This window comes from Rhynchophorus ferrugineus, unplaced genomic scaffold (assembly GCF_030347505.1).
Source record: "Rhynchophorus ferrugineus isolate W39M unplaced genomic scaffold, kcgeb_rfMv2 rfM1, whole genome shotgun sequence".
In the NCBI taxonomy this organism is placed as follows: domain Eukaryota; kingdom Metazoa; phylum Arthropoda; class Insecta; order Coleoptera; family Curculionidae; genus Rhynchophorus; species Rhynchophorus ferrugineus.
In genome coordinates this window covers 31,064,380-31,070,061 of record NW_027472580.1, presented here as the reverse complement: position 1 = coordinate 31,070,061, position 5,682 = coordinate 31,064,380, and the positions used below count along the sequence as shown (strand labels likewise).

Genomic DNA, 5,682 nt, shown 5'->3' with positions numbered 1-5,682 from the left:
TTTTACCATTTTAGGTATTCTTAAACGACGCATAAACTGTGTGTTAATGTTTATTTCTTTTTCTACTTCGTATCAGTACGTCAGATACATTCTCACTTGGAATCAATGCTCTGCATCATATGCTTTCAGACCTTTCAAAATATTAACGGAAAATCGTAAATTAATTCTAACATCAATGTTTCCTAGCGAGACACTATGTAATATTAATATTTCAGATCCATCGTTGTTAACTCTTGGTTCTACTAAATAATCTATTAGGACAAATTTGTCGAAGTTACTTCTTTTTAATGATCAATCAAAAAAATCCAACTTTCCGAGCAGCAATTTTCAACGCGCTTACTTTTTAGGTATAAGCTCCTGCAAGGTGCGTTCTCTTTCACAATCAAGAAGAAAGGCGTTGTCATATTTCAACATAGATTCAGTACTTGGACATTGACGCTTCATATCCAATACTTTAACTAATATGTTCTCTTGAAGATGTTCTATGAATTTCCAAACTATATACGTACGAGATATTAAATTAAACTGAACTAAACTGATATGTATTCAGGTTTATAAATCCCATGAAGTATGGGTAACAATAAAATAATATTAGCGAAGTATATAAAACCATTAAATAATTTTATGAGAATGCTTTTAAATTGCATAAAATTGAGTAATAAAATCATTCAAATGTAATAACAAGATAATTTGAAGCTTGTTAATGTTATTGCTTTGCTTTGTTATTGCAATAATAATACAAATAGACTCAATGTGATAAAATACAATAAACTGGACATGGAAAAATGTTTAAATTTATTCTATTTAACGTCATAAAATAATCATAATAACTTATTTATATATCAATTTAAGATATGTATGTTATATGTCACATATATAGTCAATCATAGTAACTTATTTATATATCAATTTAAGATATGTATGTTATATATCACATATATAGTCAATACACAACAGTAGTGACACGTGTGTCAATATGTGTCTGTTTAATGTTGCAAATTCGTTCTACAGACAATATTATCCTTCTCATTTTATTCTATTTAAAAAGAAATAGAATGCTGTTAGAAGAGTTTGATCATGTAACCGAATGAGCTTGCAAAAGTTTTCCGTTTTTTAAATTTCTGCAAAATTCTTCAAAATATTATATTTTAACCCGTAAATAAACCGACAAACGATTTAATGCTTTGTTTTAATAAAATGCAAATCGCCGGGATTTTTATTGAAAATATTTTTTGGCCGTTGCAGCTGCAATATTTCAAAAAATTAAAAACAATATAACCTTAATTCACTAAAAACAAACCGTGTCTATGCCGTGTCTTTGCGAAACTGGTGAAGAATCAAGATCAGCTTGATGTTAGCTGTATCATAAATCAGATATACAAAATGTAAGAAACAGTAAGTAGTTTTTTCAATAGAAACATAATTTAATACATTTATTTCAGATAAAATTGTTAGTCTGGAAAGAATCCATAAAAATCCAAAACATATACAGCTATTTGAGGGATATAGAACATCTTCATACATTGTTGGGTAATATAGGATTTAAGTGGTGTAAAGATAACCCATGGAGGGGTTTAATGGCACTCCCAGAGATTGCTTTTAAAGGAATACAATTTGTAAAAACATATAACAAAATCAAGGAAGAATTATTATATCAATTTATATATTTAAAAGAGAGATAAATATTTCAGAATGGTACATTGGTTCGGTCATGACAAGATGATAATAAATGTAGTGTAAAGACAACAAAAGTTGATGGAAAAAGGTAAACGTTGGAATAACTATTGAAAAGGCTTGTTAGTCATAAAATTTATTAATAATTCATTGACGATATATAGTTCTTTATGCTGGAAACAGGAATGGTTTTATTCCAAGGGTGACTACCATGAGACATGAACCATAACTTGTTTTTGTAGGAGCTTGAAATTCAGCTTTTACAGAACTTGGAGGAACCATCAGTTATTGTTATGTACAATGCACCATCAGTACATTGGTGGGGAAAATTCCAACAAATCATCAATGAAGGCTGCAATTAAGGAATGGCTTAAAATACATAAAATAAATTTCAAGGAAATCATGTTAAAGAATGAATTATTTCAAATTGCTACTCGGTAAACATATATGAAATATTTAATTACAATTTATGTAATTTACTCTTTTAGAAATAATTCTGAGAAAAGATACATGGTAGATCAGATTACTGAATGTTATGACCACAAAGTATTATGTCTTTCTCCCTATCACTGCATATTTATTCCAATTGAGTTGATATGGGGTATAGACATGTAAATGTAATAGACATTTAGGTTGAGAAGGATATTCAAACCAGAACTGTCTGGATTTATGGAAAGGGGCATTGTTGAAAATAACACCTTCAGTTTGTGTGAGCTCGATCAGACTCATTGAAGAAGAAATTGACAAATGGTGGCATATTGAGCAAGTTTTGGATATATTGGAAATAAACACAGTGTGAGTGATAGTGATTGAATAAAATTTAATGAATGTTAGTTGGGTGATGAAAGAGGAAATAAATAAAGGTCAGTATATCATTAATATAATTTAATTGTAGAAAATTGTATTATAAAGTGTGAAAACTTTATGAGCGTGTGTTATTGTTCAGAATATACATGAACATTTGTTTAACATTTATGAGCAGATAAATAATACCAACTGTTTTGCAGATATGGCAAATGCATTAAGGGGAATGTAGTGATTAAATGTAGTTTCATCAAGAAAGATGTATACAGGTAGTAACAGGGCAAATTAAAGAGAAATATAGTAATATCATAATGACTTTACAAGGATATATTGCATCGAAGGAAACAAGAACTAAGCGTGAAATATAAATAATGCTCTCTAATGAAAGTAAAATACATTACTCAGATATAAAACTGTTAATTAGGTGGATTAGGTTCATATATCATTAGGATATATTAATTAAGTTTATATAGAGTTTAGAATTTCAGATCCACCACCACAGATTAATTTTTCTTTCATTTAATATTAGTACTTCAGCTCCATTATCACTTTTTATTGATTTATTCGCATCATATTCATTCGGTATCCATATATCAGATTCGTCGTCATTGATTAGTGGTTCCTCAGCATCATATTCAGTTATTTTAATGTTTTTGTTTGTATACAGATTATTGAAATTAAAAAAAAATATTTAGATAAATAAAACCATATTCGAAAAAACCGTTTTAATACTGAATTACATCACAATCCAATTATGATCTAAGATTTATAGGGATGTATCAATTTGAACAACATTAATTTATTATAACAACACTTCATTTAATATCAGTATTACAATTAAACAGGAAACAAATAATATTAATTAATCACAAATATAGTTGTCACAGTATAAAAAATCAGAAACATATTGTAAATTAATTCTATATCACTTATTATAATTGATACATCCTTATGACAAAAATTCGTATTTACAATTATTAATTAATAACAATCATATTGCAGAGGTAGATAAACATATCTAAAAAGAAAAAATATGTATATAGTCAACAAACGATAACAGTAAGGTATTTAATAGTTTTGACATTGAAATCCTTAAATAACAAAATTTTATAATATCTACATCTTAGAGTTACCTTAAATATTTGGTGTATATATCACCCTGTATAAAAGCCAACAATTTTATTATATAATTTTTATTTATACGGTTCGACTTTTTATTATAGCTTACATATAATTGTTCTTTTGTTTTATTTATTCACTAAGCTACACTAGTGAAATCATAATATCGTCATAGGTAAAAACTGTACAATAACACTATTTAATGCAGTTATCACGTAGCTATAATAATAACATGATAAACACACTAAGAAAACTTACCTAAACTTTTTAATTAAAATTTTAAACGTATATTTTACGTATACGTAAAGAACAACAAAAGAAATCTTAAAATAACAAAAAAAAACAATACAGAGAAAGATGTCTAGATTTATAAGGTTAATAAAAAAACACTACTGAATATAATTGACTTATTTGAATGACATTTTTTTGGCAATGGTTTTGATGTTTCAAAATGGGAACCAATGAAAAATATATCCTTAATTATACAACGTTCTTTTTAAAAGAGTAGAGAGTAAAACACTGACAGAAAATATATCCATCCGAAAAGGCTCCTATTTAACTTCCGAAAGAAGTTTAAAAAAAGTCTTAAACTGGGCGAATTAAAATCGGATGAACTTCTAATGGAAAATATTTTCCACTCTAATTTTGAAGGTTTCCTTCAAAAAGTAATCGTCTTCTTTCGGATGAGTTATATTTTTAATGACTTTCCATGCCTGCGTGAATGTTTCCGCTTTATTTTGTAACGAGTACTATATTTAGGTGGATTTAGATTTCGTGTTATACAGATATATAACCACATAAAACTATGAAACATAAGTATTTAAGAACATGTAAAAAAGAACAATGTTTCCAAATAAAGCAATAATCATTAAATTAATTTCCTTTCTTATTGACTTATACTAGATATATAGGAGTAAAAAAAGCTAGAAAACAAAATGCGCCCAAATCAAGCAATCAGGAATAACCCGTCAGATGAAGGACACAAATATTTAAACTAATATTTTAGGCTCTTGCCGGCTCATTGCCAGCTCCAACTCGTATACGGTAGATTATTCGTCGTTTATGTCGTAAGTAAATCAAGCATGGGCGCGTCATTTTTAAAATCGATGTTCACCAAAATGCCGGCAGAGCAATTTTTAGTTGGAAGACAAATTCCAAATTTTATATATTTGAAACGATAATAAAACGGAAAAAAGTGTGTTAAAATAATATTAAACGAAGTTATTTAATTTTAAATAGTGTTGGTTAAGATTTTGTGTTACTTTCGATTATTGTTGGAGCTATTAAAGAGTTGTGGCAAGTTTAAGTAAAAAAAATTAAGAATAACATGCAAAGTTAAATTTTTACTTATTTTCTAGAGAGAACAAATTAATGTGCCTGTTTTATCGGAAGGCATATACAACTGAGAAAAAAGACCGCGACTTATGCGACAATTTTATCCTAACGTAGAGGAACAAAATTGGAAAATAATAGGAATCATATTTCCTTTTTGTTTACATTGTATTACAAGGATTTCCTCGAACAACTTTTGATTAAATTTGTAGTTTGCTGAACACAGAACAGCTAAAAAACTTATTCTTGCTTAAGAGAAATATTATTAAGGTTATTATTATTTTTCTTAAGATTTTTCTGTAAATTTTAGTGCTGTTAACTCGTAATTCATTTCAGGTTTCATTAGTAAATACATTTCCTAACAAAAAGCACTAACGGAATATTGCAGATAATAAATGTATTAATTTGTGCATCAAGAGTTGAAATGAATGTTGCAAAGAATTTTAATAATTATAAATAGCTTCATAGAATTTTAATTTCTCATTTGTTGGCGAGATATAGTACTTCGTTACTTCCCATATAGGACATAAGACAAAGTAGAAAGCAATAGTTTTACAAAAGCTATACAAGGCAAATTAAAAATGAGTTACCTACAACGACGAAATTTCAGGCTTATTTAAAATGAGGCTTTGAAATAAATATACCTACTGACAGGAAAAAATCGATTATTTTAAAGATAATGCGGTGGAATAAATAAGCAAAGAACGTCGTAATTTTTTAAGCATTTTGGTAAATAAATTATTATTTTAATCA

At 27.7% G+C, this 5,682-nt stretch overlaps 1 long non-coding RNA gene across 3 annotated transcripts; it reads left to right on the top strand.

Moving 5' to 3' along the window:
• Positions 1-1,271: 1,271 nt before the first annotated feature.
• On the top strand, positions 1,272-3,643 carry LOC143206688 (uncharacterized). 3 transcript variants are annotated; one of them, XR_013008499.1, is made up of 4 exons: positions 1,272-1,385; positions 1,443-2,111; positions 2,163-2,469; positions 2,682-3,643. It is a non-coding gene; the product is annotated as an uncharacterized LOC143206688 (long non-coding RNA). The 3 variants fall into 3 exon arrangements; XR_013008500.1 differs by lacking the exon at positions 2,682-3,643 and having other exon boundaries at positions 1,443-1,765; positions 1,839-2,111; positions 2,163-2,504; XR_013008498.1 differs by lacking the exon at positions 2,682-3,643 and having other exon boundaries at positions 2,163-2,504.
• Positions 3,644-5,682: the final 2,039 nt, after the last annotated feature.